This window comes from Hyperolius riggenbachi, chromosome 6, assembly GCF_040937935.1.
Source record: "Hyperolius riggenbachi isolate aHypRig1 chromosome 6, aHypRig1.pri, whole genome shotgun sequence".
NCBI lineage: Eukaryota > Metazoa > Chordata > Amphibia > Anura > Hyperoliidae > Hyperolius > Hyperolius riggenbachi.
This window is the reverse complement of record NC_090651.1, coordinates 307,511,493-307,538,174: the sequence shown is the minus strand read 5'-3', so window position 1 is coordinate 307,538,174 and position 26,682 is coordinate 307,511,493. Positions and strand designations below refer to the sequence as shown.

At 45.5% G+C, this 26,682-nt stretch overlaps 1 protein-coding gene across 2 annotated transcripts in view; it reads left to right on the top strand.

Annotated features, from left to right (window-relative positions):
• The window catches only part of LOC137521677 (pleckstrin homology domain-containing family A member 7-like), a 327,880-nt gene that overhangs the window by 178,822 nt on the left and 122,376 nt on the right, over positions 1–26,682 (top strand). The window contains exon 1 of one of the 2 annotated variants that reach the window (XM_068241280.1): positions 11,689–11,981. The exons of the other annotated variant lie outside the window; for it this stretch is intronic. The gene's annotated coding sequence lies outside the window, so the exon portion shown is untranslated. Of the gene's footprint in view, positions 1–11,688; positions 11,982–26,682 lie in introns of those variants that run through there. 2 annotated transcript variants of the gene reach the window in all.

Below are 26,682 nucleotides of genomic sequence, written 5' to 3'. Positions count from 1 at the left end.
AGCCTCTGAGATCATTAAAGGACCTGGTAGGAACTTTTTTAGCATGTTATTTGTATGTGCACATGTTTAAGAGAAATTCTGAAGCCGCAAGAATAAAGCTTTTTTAAGTGGAATGCAAATGCCAAACTGCTCCTTCCTTTTTTCTCTTTTTTTGTAATGCGTATTGTGAACTAGGCTCACAGTTACTATTACACCTTATGCGCACTTCAAGAGACACCAGGGTACTTTTCCATTTTGCTTGTTTTTTTTTCTTCTTGAAACATTTCTTGTATATCTGACATTGAGTTTCTCTATTTGCTGGAGAAATATGGGTCAGATATTGTTCTGTTATCAGTCATCTCTGCTAAATGCAGATAAAAAAATATGACTTTAACCTTCACTCTACTGTATGTCTCTATTGCATGCAGTTCTCAGCACCTGTGTATATGGGCTGAGAGTTGCATAGGCCCGAACACAGTGAATCCAGCGCAGGAGACTTGGGCGCACAGGGAGTAACTTCGGCCCTGTCAGAAGACGCAGCTGAAGTTACTTTTAAAACACAATAATTCGGCTTCCAGCGATTGCTGGAAGCCGAATTATTTCATTCCCCACCATCTATGGCGGCCTGGAGGGGGAATGGTATTTAACACGGCCGGGACTTGTGCAGCAGCAGGATCAGCCATATACTGGCTGTATCATGCGCCCAAGTCTCCCGAGCCGATTCCTCTCATACGCACATAAGCCTGGTCTGTGCATTTGAAGGAGGCAGGAGTCTTTTGTTTACCCCTATACAGGGCAGGTGTTGCTTGGTTCAGAATACTTACGCTTTCTCTACCTATAGGAGTATACAATCTCTATAATGCTCTAACATCTTGTGAGACAGAGAGGTCCTCAATTATGGTTATAGTTAAGGTTATGCAAAACATTTGACAAACTTTGCAAGTCTCAGGGCAACTCTGGTATTTTGAGGAGACCCTCTGCCTATCGGGCTCTTAGCCAGTCCTTTTATGATTCTGGTAACCCTGCTGGTCAACCCAACTCTCTGGTCCCTCAGCACTCTCCTCTCACCAAACTGGTAAACTGGTCCCATTTCCCCGTGCATTGTGTGCCAGTGCGTGTTTGGCATAGCTACCATACTTTGTTCAAGTTGCCAGGACTTGAGTAGCAAATTTAGGTAAAACCAATTAACATCTATATGTTTTTTGAATGTGGAAGGAACGGGAGTGCGTGGAGGAAATGCATGGAAATACTGGGAAAGCATACAAACTGGTGGCCCAGAAACGGGAATCTAATGTTGCACAGAACTATCCTCTGCTCCACTGTGCTCAGAAATCTTTGTTTATATTTGAGTATACATGATAAATTAACCAAAATGTACTTATGGGAATGACATAAAATGGTAACAGTATTCTTTGTACAGAAAGCAGTTAAGGCGACGCTCTCAGTGGTACGTTGCAATGTGATGTAGCGGAGGCATTTTAAAGGGACCCGAGCCGCTTTTAAAAATGAAAATCTGCACTTACCTGTGGCTTCCTCCAGTCCCCCGGGTCCCCTCTGTGGTTCTGCCGGCGGCTCCGTTAACCGGGTGACTTGAAGTCATGAGCAACTGCGCATGTGCGGTCCATCCATGCACCTAGCTCGATCACGCACCCGTCGCCGCAAGTCTCCTGCGCATGCACAGTTCTCAAAAGTCTGAACCGCGCATTCGCAGGAGGCTTACGGAGACAGGCACAGTTCCTCACAACTTCAGCTGCAGTCGCCGGTATAACGGAGCTGCCAGCGGGACCACTGAGGGGACCCAGAAGACGCAGAGGGACTAGGCAGGCTATGGGGGCTGGAGGAAGCCCCAGGTAAGTGCAGATTTTTATTTTTAAGAGCTGCTTAGGTTCCCTTTAACACAATACACATTGCAGTTGTATGTCTATGCGACATTCAGAGTGCATCCAGAGCAATGTGATCCCACGGATTCCGGTATCCCAGTGGAGCACGCAGTGCGTTACAGCATAAAACACGCATTAACAGTGGCAGTGATGCATACATTGACTGTATACTTGACTGTAGGCAACACGCGCTTATCATGTGATGAGACTTTTCCCCTGCATTGCGTTTCTGCTTTTACAGTAAACTCAATGCAGCTCCTACTGTGAGCCTCATGGCCCTCGCCTTAAGGCTGCATGGGAACCCTGGACCAGAGTGTGAGCACCAGAGCTGTACAGAAGAGTAGTAACTGTACACTGTAAAAGCACAATATAACTAGAACAAAAGGGAAAGGCCAAAACCAGGTCAAGGGGTAAATTCCACACAGTCCACTATTATTTTGGTACATGGGAACAAGCACTGAAATTGGCAGCGCCTCTTTCAGTGCTACTATCACTGCATTCTTTTCTGTTATTGGAAACATCGGTCAGGTGCAGTGGAGTCCAACAGCTGAGATCTGAGTACAGATATATATGGAACTATCGTGGTTCATGGATGCCACTTCTGCATTATATCACAGAATCATTTGGCTATATAGACTTGATGTTAAGCAGACCAGTCTGTTATTTTCAGGTAGCGAGGAGCTCTCGGAATTGGAACAGATTCAAGTTACAATTTTCGCATTGGAATTTGGCCATTCCGAGTAAAATTGCAAAAATTAGAAATTGCTCTGTTCTGAGTACCACATTCCGTTCTGCCATTGAAGTCACCAGCACCAACTTCCACGGTTAATAGCAAAGCTATCATCAAAAAATTTGCCATGTACGTTAGGAAGATTAGCAAGAACATGTTAAAAAAAAATTGTGAAAAGACTGTTTCATTTTTGAAAAAAAATCGATTTTAGAGTTTTATAGGAAAATAGTTTTTAAACTGGGTAAAATGACATTTTGATGCGATAAATGTGTTCTGCACCTATACACATTGTATACATGTCATGAAAACAGAAAGCATGGTGGTCCCCCTCCCAAGCCTCTTTAACCCCTTGCCACCCATGCAGGCTGGGATAGCCAGGATGCCGAGCTCGAACTGCGTGTGGCTTTGCATCCTGAGCTATACCAGCCCGCATGGTCCAAGGTATGGCGGGGGTGGGGGGGCTATGAAAGAGAGGCAGCCAAGACTCCCCCTCTCCCCCTTAGCTCTTGTCCAATCCCTGGACAACAGGCTCTTATCCACCTCTAGTGCCATGAGGGGTTCATGGTGGCATCTGGGGGTCCCCTTTAACAAAGGGACCTCCAAATGCCCGTCCCCTCCCCAAGTGTACTGATGTACCCATTACCCATTTCAACCAACAGAAAAATAAACAAACAACACAAAAAGTCCTTTATTCATCTAAATTAACAATAAATACTTTAAAACAAGCAACCTTAGTGTGCGCTCCTCTACTCTATGCCCTTATGGCGGTACAGTTGTTCCGTTTGTTTTTCCTGGATCGCTCCGGTCTTTTAAGTGCGTGTGTCACTTTAACCTCTTGACGACCAGCTAACGCCGATTGGCGTAAAGTGGTCGTCTGCGGGTTACCATGGAAACGATCGAGCGGCCTTTCCATGTCAGTTCACGGAGGGTGTCTCCGTGAACAGTCGGAGAGCCGCCGATCGCAGCTCTCCGGCAAAATGTAAACAGGCGGGGAAGAAATCCCCGCTGTTTACATCATACGGCGCTGCTGCGCAGCAGCGCCGTAAGGCAGATCGGCGATCCCCGGCCTCTGATTGGCCGGGGATCGCCGGCATATGATAGGCTGAAGCCTATCCTTCAATGCGCAGGACGGAACTCCGTCCTGCGCATTACGGAGAGAGGGAGGGAGGGAGGTAAGGAGCGTGAGGGCAGAAATGGCTGCGGAGGGGGTCTTTGAGAAGTCCCCCCCCCCGCAAAACGCAGATGGCCGGCGGCGATCAGACCCCCCCAGCAGGACATCCCCCTAGTGGGGAAAAAAGGGGGGTAGTCTGATCGCCCTGCTGGACTCCTGATCGGTGCTGCGGGCTGTAGAGCCCACGCAGCACCGATCAGTGTAAAATCCACTGGTCGGCAAGTGGTTAAGTATAAAATATAGGGGATAATAACAGGGCGCTCTGCAGTAAGATACAGAATCATAAACATCATAAAACAATGTCCCTTAACCACCTTAGCGGTATGGACGAGCTCAGCTCGTCCATTACCGCCAGAGGGTGCCGCTCAGGCCCTGCTGGGCCGATTTGGATGAAATAAAGAGCAGCACACGCAGCCGGCACTTTGCCAGCCGCGTGTGCTGCCCGATCGCCGCTGCTCTGCGGCGATCCGCCGCGAGCAGCGGCGAAAGAGGGTCCCCCCAGCCGTCTGAGCCCTGCGCAGCCGGAACAAATAGTTCCGGCCAGCGCTAAGGGCTGGATCGGAGGCGGCTGACGTCAGGACGTCGGCTGACGTCCATGACGTCACTCCGCTCGTCGCCATGGCGACAGGAGAAGCCAAACACGGAAGGCTGCTCATTGCGGCCTTCCGTGTTACTTTTGGCCGCCGGAGGCGATCAGAAGAACGCCTCCGGAGCGCCATCTAGTTGGCTGCATGAAATAGTTTTTTTTTTATTTAAAAAAAACCCTCATGCAGCCGCCCTGGCGGTCTTAATAGAACGCCAGGGTGGTTAATACATAAACATTATCAAAGTCCACATAAAATTCCTCCCAGAGTCCTTAGGTATGAGAAACTTCTCCCAATCTTCCTGTGGTAAATGGTTATACTATACGCTCACCAGATATTAGGGCTGCCCTTCTCAGGATCAGCAAGCAACGCCTCTAGGATATTTAAGTGTGGTCCTCTTTCCTTTTGAGTATTCCAAACATAAAAGACAGAAAGGCACTGCAATAGTGTGATACTGTATGGCTGGGGCATAACTTCACCAGTGCTCCCAGTTGTTACAATGACACCCAGTGCTCCTCCACCATATACTCAATAAAGCCTCTCACCCCAAGTCATGGCTGACCCAGCACAGACCAGCAATTAACGCTCTGCACATACCATCAGCGTGTTCCTCCAAAACCGAGAATTCTAAGACTCAAATATGGCCAACATAGTGTAAAACCACTTTTTGTTTAAAAAATTAAAAGGTAGTGAACTCCGCCCAACTAGTTTCGCCCCTGATGAGTCAAGGGATGAAACTAGTTGGGCAGAGCTTAAAGAGCGAGGGACGCTGAGTGAGCTCAAGGAAAAACTGATATGCGCATTGATTTTCTGAAACTTTGTAAGTGCACTACGTTTAAATTTTTTAAGATAAAAAGCGGTTTTACACTATGTTGGCCATATTTGAGTCTTGGGATTCTCGGTTTTGGAGGAACATGCTGATGGTATGTGCAGAGCGTTAATTGCTGGTCTGTGCTGGGTCAGCCATGACTTGGGGTGAGAGGCTTTATTGAGTATATGGTGGAGGAGCACTGGGTGTCATTGTAACAACTGGGAGCACTGGTGAAGTTATGCCCCAGCCATACAGTATCACTATTGCAGTGCCTTTCTGTCTTTTATGGTTGGAATACTCGAAAGGAAAGAGGACCACACTTAATGATCCTGTGTACTGGCTGGGCTAGAGGCGTTGCTTGCTGATCAAGGGCAGCCCTAATATCTGGTGAGCGTATAGTATAACCATTTACCACAGGAAGATTGGGAGGAGTTTCTTATACCTAAGGACTCTGGGAGGAATTTTATGTGGACTTTGATAATGTTTATGTATTAAGGGACATTGTTTTATGATTTTTATGATTTTTCTGTATCTTACTGCAGAGCGCCCTGTTATTATCCCCTATATTTTAACAATAAATACTTACCTTTTCATTAATTATATAAAAGTGACTGAACTGGAAATGTATTTTCTAACCGTGGTTCCCAGCCACAGTCTAACTGTGACATTCAGGAATTGACCTCTGACCCCAGAAGGTCTCAGTTGTAAGTCTGTGGATTACTGGATGTACAATTTCCTATCCAGGTGTCTGCTTGTCTGCCTTGCATATCCTGTTTCAAAAATTGCTCAGCATAGCAAGTAGAGTGACCACCCCCTCCTCCAAATATTTAGAAGGATCTCTTGGGTAGAGAGATTATCCTTTATGAAAACGATTCAGTCCTGGACAAATGCCAACTTTCAGTCATCCCATCCTGATAGGAATGAAAACTCTGACCAGCAATTTGGATGATTTATACTGGCCCATCACCTCCTTGTCTATAGCAGGCTTCACATATATACATAGTTATGGGAGCTTACGTTACACACATACAAGTATCTCACTTTGCCACTGCTTTGGTTAAAACAAAAATGTCTGCAATATGGAAAAAAAAAAATCTGTTGACTTTATCATCAGTTTTCCTACGGCTGTTCCAGAAGAAGGCCTTGGCAGAGATCCACTGGGCTGGAAATTCTAATTCTACAGTCCATTGTTCCCCAAAGATTCAAGGAAATATAGGCCACAGTCCTCGTTCACGTTGACGTCATGGGGTTCACTTCACAAAGAATGTAAGGTATTCTGCGGGTTATCTGAAATAATAACTACTTCTCTCTGTAGAACTGCTATCCATCCCGAATAAACCCAATACTGAATTTTGCAAATCATGAAGATCAGTGAAAACTCCCAGTATTTGCCTGCATTTGTGCATAGCTTCCAAATGTTCCTCTTTTGGAGGGACAGTCACTCTTTGGGAACTCTGTCCCTCTTTCTTCCTCATTTGTCCCTCTTTCAGGACTGATGCACAGATCTTTTTAAATACTGTATTTTTTTGTACTATAAGACTCACTTTTTCTCACCCAAAAGTGGGGAAAAAAGTCACTGCGTTTTATAGTCCAAATGCAGGGAGTTCCTGACTTGTGAACGCCTGCCAATGCGAGCCTCCAACACGCTGCAATGTTGGGGACTCCCTGTACTGTGCCCATTGCAGAGGAGCACACAGGGGGACAAACAGAGGACACAGGGGCAGGGCCGGTCCACCCATAAGGCGGGGTGAAACAAATGCCTCAGGCGGCAATTCTGGGGGGGCGGCAGCCGCCTGTCCATGGGTGTGGGGGGCCGCCGAGCTGGAGGGGGTAGCAGGCAGAAAGGGGGTATTGGGCAAAGCGGCGGGTAGGGAGGTCGCCCCTCCCTCGCCTGGGTCCCTCCCCAGCTTTTAAAAATTTAAGTAGCAGCCGCTACTAGTAAGAGGCAACGGGCGGGGATCACTCACCTCTTCCACGTTCCAGCGTGCGTTCCACTGTTGTCACTTACTGCAATGCCGTCCACACTTACAATACAGCTTTAAAGCTGGAGGGGGAGCGCAGGTACCCAGGCTAGGGAGGGGGGGTCCGACTCCCCTCCCCGCCGCTTTGCCCAATACCCCCTTCCTGCCTGCTACCCCCTCCAGCTCGGCGGCCCCCCACCCACGGCTTGAGGTGGGGGCAGCAATTTTTTTTAAGTTTGCCTCAGGCGGCAAAAAGTCTAGGGCCGGCCCTGCACAGGGGGAAACAAAGGGGCATAGAGGAGGACACAAATAGGGCAGAGGGGGACACAGGAGGACACCAGGGGGACAGAGGAGGGCACAGAGAGACACAAAAGGTACAAGGGGGCATAATTCACAAAATGCCCCTTCACCATGGCTGTACCAGGTTTTGTATATATTTTTTTCCCCCTGGTTTTTGTCCTCTAAACGTAGGTGCATCTTATAGTCCGCAAAAAAAGTATATGTATTATTCTATTGAAAAATATGTTTAATTTCTAGTTTACTATCCTTTAAACTGATATACAGTATTTCTTATTTTCAAATGGAAAGGACCTTTGTGTTTTGCATTATAAAACAACATATCTCTATATGAGATAAACAATAAACTAAACAATACACTCTGCACAGTGTTGTGTAATATTTAGGCGCTATATGAATACTTAAATATATAAAAAAAATGCACACACAGGGGGGCACATGTATACATCACGGCGGCAGTGGCCGGGGGTTTCGTCGCTCATCCCGAAATCGGCCGCTGTACACCCGATCAACCAACTTCGGCCTGACATCTTGCACCATGTGTGATCGACAAGCATGACCAACTGGTTGCATCATCGGTCGGGGCTGCACCGATTTTCAAATAATTCGATGATAATTATCAAATTGGTTGGTTGATCGGCCGCCAAAGTCACCTGATAGTTGGGCATCTTTAGTCTTGTTCATCTTTAGGTATAGTTGGGCTTTAAACCCAAGTAGAACATCTCAAATGCCTCTATATTCCCCTCTACTTCCCAGTCACCTCACCTCACAAACAATAGTTGCAATAGGAAATCTGTCGCCTTGCCACAAATCTCAACAAGTAAATCTCAACCCCAAAACTGAGGAAATCAGACATGACAGAAATCACAAGAGAAATTTGTGCAGCTATAAAAAGTGCAGCTATAAGATCCAGCGCTCCAGATCTTTAAACAATCTCAGAGGACTCCTATTGGGCGATTTTCCGATAGCACCATTTAGCGAGTCCGATCACTAGCAGATCACACTAGGTCCTGTCTAAACTAATGGAAACAGCTTCCATTAGTGTGATGGAAGTGTGCTAGTAGGTATGCATGAAATTGTGATTGCAATGGGAAAGAGCTCTTACAGTTATTATTATTATTATTTAGTATTTATATAGCGCCGACATATTACGCAGCGCTGTACAGTGTATATATTTATTGTCTTGTCACTAACTGTCCCTCAAAGGAGCTCACAATCTGATCCCTACCATTGCCATATGTATATATTATGTAGTGTAAGTACTGTAGTCTAGGGCCAATTTTTTAGGGGGAGCCAATTAACTTATCCGTATGTTTTTGGAATGTGGGAGGAAACCGGAGTGCCCGGAGGAAACCCACACTGACACAGAGAGAACATACAAACTCTTTGCAGATAGTGCCCTGGCTGGGATTCGAACAAGGGACCCAGTGCTGCAAGGCGAGAGAGCTAACCACTACGCCACCGTGCTGCACACTACGCCACCGTGCTGCCCTTAGTATAACCGTGCAGTTCCCTTAGTATAAGCCCCCCCCCTTCCATAAAATTGTGATCACAATGGTGGGAAAGAGCCCTCACAGAGTCCTTAGTATAAGGCCCCCACCCCTGTATTGGTGGCCAGATTTGCCCCCACTCCAGTATTGGTAGCTGGGTATAGGTGCCCCAGCCAGTGTACAAGTAAGGTACCCTCAGCACAGGTAGCCAGTTATAAGTGCCCTCACTATAGGCAGCCAGATATAAGTTTCCTCAGCATAGGTGGCCAGGTATAGGTGCCGCCAGTATACTGGCATAGGTGCCCCCAGTACAAGTAGCCAGGCATGAGTTCCCCCAGTATATGTAGCCAGATATGAGTGTCCCCCAGTATAGGTAGCCAGGTATAGGTGCCTCCAGTATACGTAGCCAGGCATAGGTGCCCACAGTGTCCAGGTACAGGTGCCTCCAGTATAGGTAGGTAGCCAGGTATTGGTGCCCCCCCCCCGGAGCCTGAAAGAGTAGAGTAAGTGCTTTTTGTCACCCGCTCACGCTGCGTTAAATATCTGCAATGGAGAGGGGAGCACTGGGAGGGTGGGGTGGGGGTTGCGAGGAGAGGGAGGGAGGAGACGGCGGCCTTCTTAGCAGCTGTGTCATGTGCCCGCTGCTCCCCCTTCCTTCACTGCATTCCGGGTGGACCCAGGGCCGGGCCGCCCATGAGGCGGGGTGAGGCGGGTTCCTTAGGTGGAAAAGTCGGGGGGGGAGGGAGGGGGGACACGCACCTGGCCGTGGTGGTGGGGGGGGGGGGGCGCCGAGCTGGAGGGGGTAGCAGGCAGGAAGGGGGGTAGCAGGTACAACGGCGGGGAGGGGGGTCGGCCCCCCCTCCCTCACCTGAGTCCCCCGATCTGCGCTCTCCCTCCAGCTATTAAGCGCAACAGCGTAGTATGATCAGGCAGCGGGCGGGGATGACTCACCTCTTCCGCGTTCCAGCGTGCGTTCCACTCTCGTCACTTCCTGCAATGCCGCCCACTGTACTGTAGGTGGGGGAGGGGCGACATCTCACAAGTTTGCTTCAGGCGGCAAAAAGTCTAGAACCGGCCCTTGGTGGACCCCTGCCTCAATCACCCCTTGAAATGGTACCAGATTCAATCACTTCAGTTAAATTTACAACTGGCTATTGCTCACAAGGGCTGTAAATCACTAACCTGCTGGAAGATTGCTATGCACAGGAAATGCATGCTAATCTCACTGCTACTAACGTTGACAGCGTAGCTCGCTGTGTAATTAGTGTGACACTAGTAACCTAAGTAAAACAAGATTCAGATCAGAAAGGGATTGATCTGTTTGCCACATTGGGTGGCAATCTAAACATGTATAAACTATAAGTTCAGGGCACACTGGTCCTCTCTACAATTTACTTTCCTTCTTATTCTTATCTGCAATTTAAAAAGGTAGGTGCTAGTCTACTTTAGGGGACCCAGCAGAAACCCCTATAGGGATACAGTAGTTCTCCAATCACAGTACCCTCTACAGCACAAAGCGTTGTGATTGGCCAAATAATGTGGGCGTGGTTTACTGCAACCTATTGGAAACGTAGCAGTTCAGAGGTTGCTGTCCATCTAATCAATTAGCGGAATTTCCCTATGAGGTTTCCTGCTGGGTCCTCTAAATCAGACTAGCACCAAAAAGTACTATCAAAATCAGTTTAAATGACAATAAAGTTTATGTAGCAGAAAGATATATATCTAATTTACACAGACGGTGGTGTTGTAGTTACCGCAATCGCCTTGCAGCGCTGGATCCCTGGCTCAAATCCCAGCCAGGGAACTATCTGCACAGAGTTTGTATGTTCTACCTATGTCTGCGTGGGTTTACTACGGGCACTCTGGTTTCCTCCCACATCCCAAAAACATACAGATAAGTTAACTGGCTTCCCCCCTAAATTGGCCCTAGACTACGATACATACAGTACACGATACATACATAAACATATGACTATGGTAGGGAATAGATTGTGAGCCCCTCTGAGGGACAGTTAAATGACAATATATTCTGTACAGTGATGCAGAAGATATTTGTGCTATATAAATACATAAGGTGGCTGGCCATACACGATTAAAAAAATTTAAAATAAAATTTTGATCTTTTATATTGTTTTATCAAATCTACCAAACACCATTCAATTTTCGAAACAATCAACCTGATTTTTACAACACACCCAATCAGATATTTTATCCGAAAAAAAGGATAATCATTCTTTTTTTATCGATAGAAAAAAAAGATTATTTTCAATTCAATCGTTCAATTCAATTATTCTCTATTCAATCGTTTTGGTCGAATAAATGGGAAGATCAAACTATTTGATTGTACCGTGCATGGACACCTTAAGTAATAATAATGTGTAGCTCATACTAAAGAGAGGAAAGAGTTACTGCCCCTCTAAAATGGTGTAGTTGGGAACTATAGACCATTACACAAGATGTACTGTATATACAGCATATGCACACTGAGGCAGCCTACCAGGTAAGAAGACACGAAAAACCACTGGATGCAAATAACTAAATTCCTAGTTTTTTTGATCATTTTTGTTGGCCCTGCAGACTGGTGTAGGATCAGCAGGCGGGCGGGGGAGTGGACAGCCCTGAAACCTAATCCTGCTGTTTGGAATCCGGGTGTTCCCAAAGGCGGGGCTTTCAATTGTTCTAAGGTAGAGCCTGTCCCTCTCTGCTGGAGCTGAGGAAGGGGGAGAGGAGGGGTCGCAGCAGCCAGGGAGAGGGGGGAGGAGGCAGAAAGGAGCCACAGCCTGGATGAGTGGCACTCCAGCTAGTGTGTGGAAGTGAATGAGAGGAAGGCGAGCAGGGGGAAAGGAAGTACAGGAGGGGGGCAAGGCAGATCAAAAGACAAGAGACAAGTAAACACAGCATGTTTGGGGAGGAGAGCAGAAAGGGCAGCAGGCTGGCACAACACGGCAAACAATAACACGCTGACCAGGGCAAGAAGAGGACAACGAGGCTGGCGGCTGGCTGGTCCCCATGGGAGCTCATCAGAGACTGTAGAAGAGGATCTTCCTAATACAACTGCCCATCTCCACGGCGACAGAGGTAAGAAAGTAACCATCTCTATGAGTTCTGGAGACCTGCATTGTCTGCGATGTAGGATCTTTGTGCTGAATCTTCCACTGCCGCCTCCCTGTCTGCCCAAACCACCTGCTTACACTCAGCAACACGTGCCCGGGCGCCGGGGCTTTAACTCTGCGCTCCAAACTTTCCGGAAAAGTTATTACAAAGCTAGTGCCTTCTGCTGAGGCTGGCCGGTGTTCCAACATGGAACACCGGTATACTGGGCTGCACGGCAGATCTGGGCTGGGCTGCAAGGTATTTACAGGTTTTCTATTTGTGTACATTTGGACCAGCAAGCCCTCCCTGCTTCAGAATAGGCAATATTTGGTTCAGTGTTACTGCTCCATATGGCAAAGCACACCAATTCCAAGATGTAGTTTGTGACCAGGACTAGGAGTGGAGTAGGAAATCTGGTTGTTATGAGTCAGATAGCTCCAGATTTGCAAAGTTCATGGGACGCTGGTCTATATTTATGTATTGTTGTGATACCAATATTTTTCTAATTTATGCAAAAGATTTAAAGAGTTGCATGTATGATGATCTTACTTGTGTCTGTGGTAACCGGAGACGATTCCTTCCAAGGGTTTTTGCTGCACGATATGTGCAATTTTTTTATTTTATTTTACAGTATCCAGTGAATTGCAATGTGGAATAGCATACGTTCTGTGGAAAAGTAGTGCAGATTGTAATTTTTTTTTTTATTTTTTTACTAAAAAATGGATAGCGTGACTTCTGTTTTCGCTTGCAATTTTTGCACTGCAGCAAAAATCCTGCAATTTCAATTGTCAAGTGTGACCTTCTGCCAAAGGTTCAGTTTCTGCAACTGGGAAATTCCACCCTTCTATTACAGACCCTCCATGAACATATATTGGGGGGAAGGGGGTTTACAACTTTTCCATTTCAGTTTAAAGCTAGCCAAGGTCTTCAAAACTCACACTCAATACCAGGGCTGTGGAGTCGGAGTCGGGGCAATTTTGGGCACTCGGAGTTGTTAATTTCATAAACTGAGGAGTCGGATGATTTTTGTACAAAACCCACAGCCCTGTTAAGTATTAGGCTAAGGAGTCGGAGCCATTTTGGGTACCTGGAGTTGGAGTCGTGGTTTCATTATTTTCATTAACGTTGGAGTCGAAAGATTTTTGTCCCGACTCGACAGCCCTGCTCAATACTGGATATTGCAGCAATTGCAAATACTGCATCTGGGATCACCCCATAGGGATCCACTGGGGTCCCAATCAGCAAGTGTTGCAAGAAATGCTCCCAGTGGGCCTCACACACTAGTTAGACTTAACTCAGCCATTCAACTTGTGTCCTGTGAGGTCACAGCAAATCCGATCATTGGGAAACTAGGCAGTTGCCCATAGCTACCGGCAGTGTGTTTACAAACCAGTTTTAGGAAGCCAAACCATGGAAACTAGTTGTTAAAACCCACAGCTGGGGATGAGCAGAATTTATTACTGTAGTTTGGGGCAATTGTCATAGTCTACGGGTGGAGTAATCATAAAGCATTATTATCTTCCTCTAACCCTCAAGTGTGTGTGATCTATAGACAATCTAGTGGCAGGTTATCTAGGTAGTCTAGGTTCCAGTATCTTCATATCTGGTAATATCACCACTTTCCTTCCTGGTTTCACAAATCAGCCTATTGTATTCAAAACCAACATCTTTGAGTCATTTGAATAAGATGAGATTCCTCAGGATAAGCCTGCTGGTTTCTGTGTCCTGGCATTTCCCAATCTCTCTGGCATGACAAGGGATTAGGCAGAGCATGTCTGGTTTCACTTGCCAGGATCACAGGACTTCACATGTACAAGTGACAATCCCCTATGAGATGCATCAGACAGCAGGGCGCACATCAGAGACACATGGCACCAGGCACAGCCCTTCCCCTTTACATTCTACACACAGACCTTTGTAAACAGACCACACAGCACCCTGAAGAGGAGGAGATGAAGCCTTGTCATTCAATCACTGGCTGTGTAGACTCAGAATCTGCTGTTTATCATGCTGCTTTTTGTACTGTAGCAACAGAAGAGTTAAGTGGCTCTGTGCATTGTTGAGTGTCAGGCTGAGGAGTGGAGCTGGTGTGGAGGGCAGCATAGGAAGCGCTTTGTTCCTTCCACACACCTGTCTGGAGCCTGTGGTGAAGCCGTGTTTGCTAACTTTGCTGGATAAATGTCAGATGTATTATTTTCTGATATATTGTATTACCTCCTTCATCTTCATCCATTGCTATGTAAACTACAGGTTTTTTTTTTTTGTGGGAGCCAATTGTTAATGTTGTTCTGGAAGTCGTGTAGTAGGAGAGTGAATCTGTGGTGAGAAAATCAAAAGACTAAAAGGAACCTTAACTGAGAGGGATGTGGATGTTTCCTTTTAAACAATACCAGTTGCCTGGCAGTCCTGCTGATCTCTAACAAGCATGCAGCTAATCCAGTCTGACTTCAGTCAGAGCACCCGATCCGCATGCTTGTTGAGGGGCTCTGGCTCAGTTTCGGTTCACTTTAAAGCAGAACAGTAAATTTGTTAAGGGCCCGTTTCCACTATCGTGGTTTCCACCGCAATTCCGCAGTTTCCCCGCACATGAATCTCACGGGGAAACTCTACCATAGGGGATAACGGCGCCGCGGCCGATTCAGCCGGAACACCCCGCAGAATTCGCGGCGGAGGCTGCGAATCCCATAGCCGTGCATGGCTCGGCTCATGGGATCCGCCTGCGATCCCGCCCACCCGCTCAGTGCCGGCGTGCGTCTGCGAGACGCACTCCGCACTAGTGGAGACGAGCCCTGAAAGCAAACAGTTTCACTTACCTGGGGCTTACAGAAGCCCCCAGCAGCCGTCCTGCCCGAGCTTCCGTTCTCCCGCGGGAGCTACTTTTACACCGGAGCTGCATACACCCGTATGATGGTTCATAGCAGAGGCTGCCTGGTGGAGGCCATCCCAGTTGAGGATCTAGCGTGTGTGTACAGCTGCACCCGACCTCACGTGATTTGTCGGTGGTCGATCCGCCATAGGGGATCAATTTGAGTGCATTGTTCTTTCTATCTTCCCTCCCTCTGCCAGCCCTGCTCCCATCTCCATATACCGCCTGCATGCTAGCGAAGTGTCTGTAAAGAACTCTGCCCATACTGTCACACAAGCGATCGAGTCCGGATCCTTTGCCAGGCGACATTAGTCCTATGTAGTGTACCCAGCTTTAGCTGCTGATCAATAAGCCTGCAGTCAATAAAATAATACTGTACCTCGTAAACATGCTCAATATTTGTTGCCCCAAAATGATTGTTTTGAGAAAGGTTTGGCCTGATTCACGTAGCTCTGGTAATATTGCTGTGTACGGCATTTTTAACTGTACTTGTTCTTGTCTTAACAGTATGCACAAGCCATGTACATGGGTAAGGCTGTTCCCAATTGAGCAAGTAATGGACATTATTTTTTTTTTGTCCATTCTCCGCTCATTGCAACACTGATAGTGAACAGATCCGCGAGATCCCTTGCAGTAAGGGTTGGTTCACACTTCGATGATTATTTGGTGCTTTGCTGATCGCCGGCGATCAGCAAAGCGTTGCTACAATGTATCCCTATGGATACATTCACACTGCAGCAGTTGCGATTTTGATTAATCGCAAACGCTCTGCATGCAGTGTTTCGGGGGCAATGGCTCTGTGGTTCTATTGAATGGGAATTACAAGCGCAAATCGCGAGATTTTAGTTTAGTGAACTAGCCCATAGTGGACCGCACTTCTTCTGTCCAGGCAGGTGTGTTCACCATATAGCCTATGGGGGTAACACCTCTGCTCCAGGCTCCAGCCGGACCATCAGTGTGGACACTACACTGTCCGCTCCCGCTGACTGTACATGAAACGGCGCAAGTGGGAACAGAGCCAGAGACCGGGAATTGCTATGTGTATTTTGCAAGCAGAGTAGCACACATTGCCAATGTACCACTGATTGTTCTGATTCAATGCGTGGTACTCTGCTGGTGTAAGTACCAGTTAAAATGCTGTATGCTGCCTGAGCACAGCAATATTAGTGGAGCTATGTGAATTGGGCCCAAAGTACCAATCGCTGCTATACAGTGTAATTACAGCCAAGCAGCCTGTACGCACACACGCTCTTTTGTCCTGCTGATTGTTGGCCATTGCAAGGTTCATTTGGTAATCTACTATGAATGTTTCCTCTGACCTAACTACAACATCGTTGTTGACCTGTCCTGGCTACAAATGATCAGTGAGATGCTTAAAAATTCTGAGTTTCTGACCATTTTGGGGTCCATATAAGTGGTGGTCTGCTCTATGGAGAGGGGTGGGCTATGCGTAATCAGCGCTACACTATGGCAATCTCCACTTGGAAAAAGAGACCTATAACAAGATGATCCAAGCTGGTGGATGGAGGGGGTTGTCAGGGCCACCTGGACTCTTCTCAGATTTCTGTCTGGTTTGATATGGAAAATCTGAAGTGTGCAGCACCCCCCCCCCCCCCCCCCCAAATTTCCAGTTGAATGGTTGTTTGTACTTTTTACACAGAGACTACAATGTGAGTCTTTTTTCCAAAACGCTCCTCTTTGTTTGCCTTTGGGACATGTCTGTTAACACACCTACTGTGATTTAATGATGACACAGGCTGAATCATAATGCGCTCTCTGTTATTATTCGCTGTACTTGGAGGAGGTCATAAAAACAATGCTAAATCATTTCCAGCTGCAGATTAGAAGTATTACATAGAAATGACAGTACATTCTCAACCCTTTGGTGTAGAAGTTACTGTATAGCCGTAATGGTCAGTCAGGCTTCCGGTAAACAGTAACATACTTTGAGTATTTGTAAACATTTTTGTTTTTCTATTGCCACTTGCCTCCGGCTATCAGTGTATTTCTTGTTCAATATATGTGATATTTATTACTCAAGTCACTGAATGTGTATGAAACGGTCATGAATCATACTTGCCAAAGGAGGTTCTGCAGGTTCGGACACTACTAGAAGGAAATGTAACGGTTTTACCTCCTGAATGCAGTGACTACAGGGACAAATTTTACATTCTGCTGTTGTGGTAGAAACTGCATGGAATCCTTATTAAAGGAAACACTAGGGCCTGGTGCACACCAAAAACCGCTAGCAGATCCGCAAAATGCTAGCAGATTTTGAAACGCTTTTTCTTCTTTTTCTGTAGCGTTTCAGCTAGCGTTTTGCGGTTTTGGTGTAGTGAATTTCATATATTGTTACAGTAAAGCTGTTACTGAACAGCTTCTGTAACAAAAACGTCGGCAAAACCTCTCTGAACAGGCGTTTTTCAGAGCGGTTTGCGTTTTTCCTATACTTAACATTGAGGCAGAAACGCATCCGCAATCCAAAAAATGCCTCACCCCGGGAGTATGCGTTTCTGCAAAACGCCTCCCGCTCTGGTGTGCACCAGCCCATTGAAATACATTACCCAAGCGGATCCGCAGCCGCAAGCGGATCGCAAACCGCAGCCGAACCGCTCTGGTGTGCACTAGGCCTAAGTGAGAAGGATATGGAGACTGACATGTTTATTTCCTTTTTAAATAATGCACTTTGCAAGGCTGTCCTGCTGATCCTCTGTCCCTAATACAAGAGACACTGAAATGAAAAAAATATATGATGAATTGTATGTGTAGTACAGCTAAGAAATAAAACATTGGGAGCAGAGCCATGAGTCTAAAATTGTTACAGTACAGGAAGAGTTAAGAAACTCCAGTTATCTATGCAAAAGAGCCATTGAGCTCCACGACTTTCAAAGTCGCAGAGAGCTCTGTCTTCTGAAGCTTATTATCTCAACTGTCAGTCACTGTATTGGTTTTTTTCCTGCAGAGGACAGGTCAAAAGTTCACTAGACTGGTATGTAAAATCATTTAGAATGCCGAGTAGTATGTAAACTGCAAATATATTAGAGAATGACGCAATGTTATAAAAAACACTATACAATCGAAAATAAAAATATGAGAATATTTTCTTTGCTACTAATGTTCTAGTAGTTACCCGTACTACACATACAATTCATTATATCTTAATGTTTTTTTCGCTTCAGTGTCTCTTTAAAAGGAACCTAAACAGAGGGGTATGGATGTTTACTTAAACAATACCAGTTGCTTGGCAGTACTGCTGATCTCCTTGGCTGCTGTAGTGACTACATCACACACCTGAAACAAGCATGCAGCTAATCCAGTCTGACTTCAGTCAGAGCACCTGATCTGCATGCTTGTTGAGGTGCTGTGGCTGAAAGTATCACAGGATCAGCAGGAGAGTCAAGCAACTGGTATAATTTTTAAAAGGAAAAATCCATATACTTCTCAGTTTAGGTTCCCTTTAAGCCATAGACACTGATCAGATGTCTGTGACAAATCTGACAAGATTAGCTGTATGCTTGTTTCAGGTGTGGGATTTAGATCCTACTGACTAGAAAGATCAGGACTGCCAGGCAACTGGTATGGAAATAAAATATGGTAGCTTCCATAGGTTTCACACCTCAGGTTCCTTTTAAACCTTGGCAACAAATGCTCAGAAGTGCCACTTTAAAATATCTGACAACTCTTCGTCTGTCAGGAGGTTTGCGGACTGGGAAAAAGATCTGCCTCTCAACTTGGGTTTGACTTCTAACCGCCATTATTTCTCTAAAGAGGTGCTAACTTGTCAGTTACAGAGGTAGTTAGAATTCTTGTCCAGTGGAAGAGACCAAGGTTGTGTGTGTGTGTGTGTGGCAATGTCAGTCAGAAGTGAAAAGCTGCCAGATACTGGAAAATTAGAATTGTAAATATTTTTGGACATGGGGGTTGATTCACCAAACTGTGCTATGACAAATCGCATGCCTTATAGTGATGGGTTGTTCGCGAACGAGCCGGCTCTTTGCTGCAAACGGCAAGAGCCGGTTCTCAGTTTTGAAAGAGCCGATGCCTCAGCTGTCCCACACAGCTATGATTTGCTGTGTAATAAAGGGCACTGAGGCATGCTGGGAGATGTAGTCCTCCTGTTGCAGCTTGTAGGAGTGTACGGGGCGGAGCAGTAGCAGGAGGGATTGCCCCAGTCAGAGAAGCAGTCTGGAGTTGTCATGGAGACGGGGCGGGGCTTTTACTCCGATTCTGAGTGGTGTCTAGTGATAGTTAATGAATAGCCGATTCAGAGCCGTAAGAGCCGGCTCTTTAATGGGAGCCGTTTCAGAAGAGCCGATTCTCTGAGAAGAGCCGGAATTCCCATCACTAATGCCTTATCAGAGTAGTATAGCAAGCGCCACAAACGCACAGGGGCTCAGGGCAGGACAAGTGCTATTGTCAATTAGCAGGAATAAGTTCATACTGCTCGCTATGCTACTTTGATAAGGCATGCGATTTGTCATAGCACGGTTTAGTGAATCAAACCTATGGTGTCTTAAGTATTTTTGTTCTGCAGGTAATCTATAACTGACTGACTATAAAGGCAGCATACTGTCAGAATTTTCACAATACAGGTAGTTGTCCATTAACTGTCCTTCAGAAACCTAAGCTCCATACACACATTAGAGGAAATTTGTCCAAGGCGATCGTTCCCTCCTGTGGTGGAGAATCTAGTATCTGTACAGCTGTCCTGCGATGTCGCTTGGTGATCCATCCACCTTGACGTTGCTTGACTAGCGATGAAGTGAGCAGATGGTGCTCAAACTTGCCAGTCCTGCTGGATGCCTCAGACTTGTGTGACACACTCCTTTCTCCATAGAGCGGATCATGCTGATTGGCTATAACCAACAGTCAGTCTGTACACACTCTCTAATTCTCAGTCGTATGGGTAGTTTACCTGATTTACCACTTCTGCACCACTCATTGGGCTGATGCACTACACTTTGCTGCAGTGTAGTGCAACAGGTCCACTATTTCAGTAGATTCCAGTAGGAATGATCGAGCATGGACGGTACCACTGCCACAGTCTGCTTTGTTCTGCTCAGTACTGTAGACAAGACACAGAACATTTATATTGTGCTTTTCTCCTTGTGGATTCAGAGTGCCAGAGCTGCAGCCACTACGGTGCGCTCTATAGGCAGTAGCAGCGTAAGGGAGTCTAGGCCAAGGTCTCCTACTGAATATGCACTGGCTTTCTAAACAGGAATAGCCAATATTCGAACCATGGTCTTCTGTGTCAGAGGCAGAGCCCTCAAAGGACTCCTGAGGCGAACAGCACTATCTATTTATTCTTACCTGGGGCTTCTTCCGGCCCCTTGAAGTCGTTTGGGTCCCTCGCCACAGCTTAGTTCTTCCTCTGTATCCCGCTGGCCGCCTGTAATGGTCGGCACTACTGCGTGGCAGCATGCATAACCCATGCCATTGGCTCCCTACTGCGCCTGCGCAGCAGTTGGTGCAGTACGTGCCCAGTGACGTGGATGAGGTTTTTTTAATCACTTTTATACAAAATAGATCCAAAAAACGATTTGAAATCAGAAGAGACCTGACGGAAGTAATCGAATGACTCGTCTGAGGGAAAATTGCATGGTGTGTACCAGGCATTAGAAAAGCCGGCTTTTACATAACCTGCATTTGTAAGAAAAACCCAAACAATGTAGCAAACTGCACACAAAGGCCCCAAAGCCATGTATTCTGCCTCTGAGCTCCAGGCCTGGGTGACTTTACAGGAAATGGTCTTTGGGGTTTCATTTAGTGAGCTTCATTGTCTGGGAGGAAGATAAGGGACAAAGCCTCAGCAGGGGGCTTCTGGTACATCATTACAGCCTTTCTTCACTTTCTGTGATGGAGATTTTGCTGCTGGGTCAGTCTTGTTTTGCATTTGAGGCAGTGCTGAATCCTTCGCATTCCTGTACAGGAGCATTTGTATAGGCTTTATTTCCATCTGAAGGCAGAGCCGCAATCTGCATACCCAACCCTGACTAAAAGCAATACTTCTGCAGGGAGTTGTATGGAATGTGCATCTGCAATATGGTTTAGTACCACAATGAATAATTACAGTCAGCCACAGTTGCACACTGACCTCTGCATTACTAAGTGATTGTGTTATTGTGGTTTGTGCATGTGGGCGATTTCTTCAAACTTGGGCTACATTACCATAGATATGTAGCTATCAGAATCATTGCAACAGGTGTCTCATGTCCATTCAATAATCCCTAATGGCTGGGATCCAAGCAAATGTAACTAGTCACTTTAAAAGATCAACTCTAAGCTTAGATCTATCTACCTTCTGATAGGCTTGTAAGTAGTGCATACATTTACCTTTTTTAAAATAAGGACACCTGAACTGAGGGATATGGAGGCTGCCATATTTATTTCTTTTAAAGCGGGCCTGAACTCCAAACTTCCTCTCTGCTGTAAAAGATACGCAACAGCATAATAACCGTTAAAAAAAGTTTTTTTTGTTACAGCTGATAAAATCCTGCAATAAATCTGCAGTGTCTACTTCCTGCTTTCATGGAAGCAGATATATTGTTAACATCCTGTTTACAAATTAGCTGCTCTACCAGGATAGAGGAGATTTCTGAGCAGACAAAGCTAAGAGATCAAATTACAGTGGTGATAGGCACACATGAGGGGGATTAGGCAGGCTAAACTGTATAAATACATACTGGGTGCATTGTGTTCCTTTTTTTTTTTTTTTTCTTCTGTCCTGTGCTAAAATTGAGGTCCACTTGAAACCATACTAGTTGCCCGGCAGTCCTGCTGATTCCTTTGGCTGCAGTAGTGTCTGAATCGTCTACCTGAAACAAGCTTGCAACTGAAGTCCAACTAGATTAAGTCAGACTTCGGTCAGAAACATCTGACCTGCATGCTTGTTAAGGGTCTGTGGCTAGAAGTATTAGAGGCAAATGATTAGCAGGACTGCCAGGCATCTGGTATTGTTTTAAAAGGCAATAAATATGACAACCTCCATATCCCACTCACTTTTGGTGTCCTTCAATATTTTTAACATGTGACTTGAGGAACAAGGAAAGGACTTAACAGGCACTCTGGAAGGGAAACAATAGACAGTAACCTCAATCAAGAATTAACATTTGGATGAGACAAACCTATTGTGTGTACAGAGCTTTAGCCTACATCTGAGCAACCCCACTGTCCTCTGTTAGGTGGCCCCCGTGTGGTCTTCTTTGACAGCCCCTGCATTCCTTTGTGCATGGGATAAGGTTCTTTTGTGGCATACTGGGGAAACCACTTCAGACCTGAGCAGGGACACCCTCGTGTGGAGGAATGGGCCTTCATCCTGACAGGTCCTCTTAAATCCTTGCAAAACTCTGTATTTCCAGGCCTTATTGAGTCAGCTATAGGGTCCTCCAGGGCAGTTACTACACAGGAAGTTTGTTGTACAGTATGTCTATTCTCAGTCACAAACTTGAAAACGCATACAAATATTAGTCCATAACTCTGGGCATGCCTAGTAAGCACAAACTAACACTCCCGGGCATCATCTGTATTCTTTCTACGAGGAAGGAGCTGTGTATAGAGACATACATGAATGAAGGGAGCAAGCCATGCACAGACAGACATGGTGACTCAGCTGCTATTGTGGAGGTTCATTGAAGAACAGAGAGGTTCTTATCTGCTGGCTGGTGAGTCAGTGCAGATGACTTTTACAAAGGTCAGTTTCTGCTCATCTAGCTCTGTATAAATAGTGCTTTATCAGTCCTCTTGCTGAACTAGATCCTAACCAGTCCACAGGTCTGTACTGTGTGTATCTATCTGACCAGAGAGAACAGTCTGCTAATGCCATCATTACTGCTTAATCCCAGTGTTTGTGGCAGATTATGCTTGGGTTTGCTCTAGAATGAAGCTGAGAGGTTTCTTGTAATTAGGTGATAAGCTTGTGTTGAGACAATTAGATCTGCCACTGATCATATCAGGGGCAGTGTACAGGCAATTGAGTGATCTACACTGTGGCTTTGTTTTTGTTGTTGCTGATTTACAACTAACTAGGATGTTTCCAGCCAAGGCAATTACTGAATTGGCACAGGGCGCCGACCACCATGGCAAAGACGCAAGCCACAGATTCATCCATTGCTCAAGAGTCTAATGAACCTTGGCAGTGTATCCCCTGCTGTGAACTGGTGCATTGTGTCAGTTTATGGCTTGTGATTGGCTACTCTATATTTTTGGAGCCAATGGTTTGTGTTCAGAAAACCACATTAACTGGAAAGGAGTAGCAAAGAAACCGGCAGAAAGGGATAGAGATTTCAGTACGAGCCAAGGACACAAGGTGTGTTCTCTTCTGTAGGTCAATCAGCAAAAAAGAAGACAAAAGCAAGGCACTGCTCCCTTAAAAGTCCTTTATTGCGGTATGGATACATGCCAAAACAGCGATGGGGTGAAAAAGGTGCCTGACAGCTGTTTCGCTAACTATTCGCTTCTTCAGAGGTAACAGTCTTTGGTAGTGTTTGATCTACCAAATAGTGTTTACGGCCTCTGAAGAAGTGACTAGTATGCAAAACAGCTGTCAGGCACCTTTTTCACCCCTTGGCTGTTTTTGTATGTATCCATACAGCAATAACGGGCTTTTAAGGGAGCAGTGCCTTGCTTTCCTCTTCCTTTCTTTCACATTATGAAAGAGATTCTATCATTGACCTTTTCAGAAAGGCAGCCATTGCATATGGCTTTATTGCTAACTTTCAGCCTGCCAAGTTTACCAAGTAATGACAACCGGTGAATCAGAAACAGAGTACCTAAGGCTCACTGATACATGTGGGGGAGTGAAGGTTAACTCAAATAGTTTGATCGCATTGCCTAAAAATGAATACTGGCTTTGAGATGCGTTGTAAGATACGAAGTAGCCACCGACCAATAAGAATGCCCAAGCTGACCCTTGCCAGTTGCCGAATGTGCATTAGAACATTACAACAGGTCCATGAAGCAAGGAAGACTGAAACCTTGGCCTCATGAATACCATTTCCCTTTGCTTCCAATCTCTAACGATCTCCGTCTGATCTAGCATCTGTGAAATGTCCTAGAAAAAGATAAACCTCTGGATCCATCAGAAAACCTACAGGAGTTAAAGGATCTGCCGCTTACATCTTAGTGCTAGATACTGTAGAACAGAGTTCCCCAACCCTGTCCTCAAGGCCCATCAACAGTACACATTTTGCAGAAAACCACAAACATACACAGGTGAGGTAATTAGTGTCTCAGCAGAGCTGCGTAACTACCTCTGGATTTACACAAAATATGCACTGTTGGTGGGCCTTGAGGACAGTGTTGCGGAAAACTGCTGTAGAACACCTTTCAAGGATGTGTGGGATCCAGGGCTGTGGAGTTGGAACAATTTTTGGGTACCTGGAGTCAGTCTGACTTAGTGGTTCCATAAACTGAGGAGTCGGAAGAATTTTGTACCAACTCCAATGCCCTAGTAAGTAGAAGACTAAGGAGTCACAGCAATTTTGGGTTCCCAGAGTCCGGTGTCAGTGGTTTCATGAACTGAGGCGTCGGAGTCGGACGATTTTTGTGCTGACTCCACAGAATCCATTGCTCAGCAGGTTGTTTCAGTGGTTGTGAAGTTAAATATGATATTTCTGGTGCCTTTCATGAAATCTTAGTTGGCTGCAAATTGTAATAGTTTTTGAAAACCTTTTATTATAAAGACTTGAATAGGCTTGAAGTTATTTCTTATAGGTTGCGCTTTGAGATATCTATGTATTTAGAGTTTGTTTATTTAGTATTCTTAACATAAATAGGAAGTTCAAGGAACGTAGTTTTAGTGTGCTATAGCGTCTTTTGACTTTGTAGGTCTGCCATGGTGTTCAGATGAAGCTCATTCTTGCAACAACTATTCTTATGTATGGAATTCCTCTGTTACCGTATACTGGGGTGTTGGTTGTAGCATCTGTCAAGGAGGCATTTATTTGAGAAGAAGCATCTTTGGGTTTTGCCTGATGTCTCTCTTCTGTAATATGAGATACATATCAAAGGATGGACTGTGAAATGTGGCCATGCGCCTTATGCTACTCCCAGACAAAGGTTTGGATCACTGGGAAAAATTCGTCAGTTGGATTTTTTTTTTTTTTTTTTTTTATACCCCTCCTGAAGGTACCCGTAGACAAAGCATCTATATGCCCATATAATGATTGCCTCAAGAATTTAGTACAGTCACAGGACTCCTAGGTCCAAATACCAGCACAGACTTTTGTATGTTCTTCCTGTGTCTGTGTGGCTTTCCCTGGGCACTCCCACATCCCCGAAAATATACAGATAAATTAATTGACTCTAGACTACGATACCTATACATACATCGACATATGGTAGGGATTGTTTGTGAACCCCTTAACCATATATGCTTTACAATGATGCTATTTAAATACTTAATAAGTGTTTCAGTGATCCACCATAGCTAAAAGATAAATGCCCTCTAATAAGGTGGCCATACATCTGGTGGCAGATCGGCCATCCGATTTGATTATTATAATTGTATCGGAAGAAAATTGGGTTGCCAAGCGCATGCCCATGTGACTGTGCGACCCAGTTTGGGCAGAAAATGGTTACATTAATCAGTCGGACATACTGTAAAATGTAGAGACTACGGTTGTCAGAAAAATTGTCAGAAAAATCGCATTGTGGGATTGGTCCTCAAGGATTTGGATACACAAGTACATTACACTCGCGTGACTAAATCCCAATCCAATTATGTAGCAGTGAAAGGGGTGTGGTTTTTTTGTTTTGTTTTGTTTTTGTAGCACTTTTTTTTTTTTTTTTTTTAGAAAAATTTTAACTTGCTATTAGATGGTTTAGATATCCCCCACTGAACAAGCCCTCAACAGGAAGACAAATAAGTCGGTATTTTCCAATTCTACTGGCAAATTTCATGCCAATGGTATTCCGGATACTCTGGTTTGACTGGACTAGTTGTTGCATACATTGCAAGCCTATTAGGCCTTGGATACCACTGACAGGTCATGCTAAGCGTTAAAAGTCCTTGACTGCTTGTTAGTTCTACTTGCATAAGTGGTTTCTTGTTTAGTTGGTAATTAGTGCTGTCCTTCTCTCACCATTTGTTTTGTTTCAAGTTGGAATAGTGAGAGCCCTTGCTACAGCCTATTCTATGGGTGTGTCTTCTTTTGCAGCCTCTGGGGTGCTGTAAATCTGTCACTGAGACCTTATTGTCCCTTGGTTATATGGAATAGCTGAAACAACACCGCCTGGAGCTGGCGGTGACAGTCAGCAGCAGGTGTGACAGCTGTCCGATGATGATTGGTCACATGATCAGTTTGGAAAGCACAGGGTGGAATTGGTTGCTGTTTAGGATAATTTGAGGTTAAAGTGGATAATTACTGAGAGATTATGAAGGCTGCCATTCTGTGGAGTCGGTTCAAAAGTCATCCGACTCCTCAGTTTATGAAACCTCCAGCTCCAAGTCCGACTCCACAGTCCTGTTGCCATTGCAGGCAGGTCAGAGTGGCTGACTTGCTGATGTGTGCCTACATTGGATGCATGCTTGTTACCAATCCAAGAGATCAGCATGATGGCAAGGCCATACATTTCTTGTTTTGGGATTTTTACATGGTGATGTTGGCAATGGCAGCTCTTATAATCTACTTATACTGTAGGTCCGGTTTAAGAAATCTCCAATGCCATTCCATCGTAGTATGCTAAAACAATCCAGCCATAAAACAAAGTAAGACAATTAGGCAGAGAATGCATAGTCTGAGATTACCTTGAGGGACACATTAAGCTTAAAATGTAGTTTTTGAAAATGATGGAGACTGTTGGAAATGGGGGTCAGAG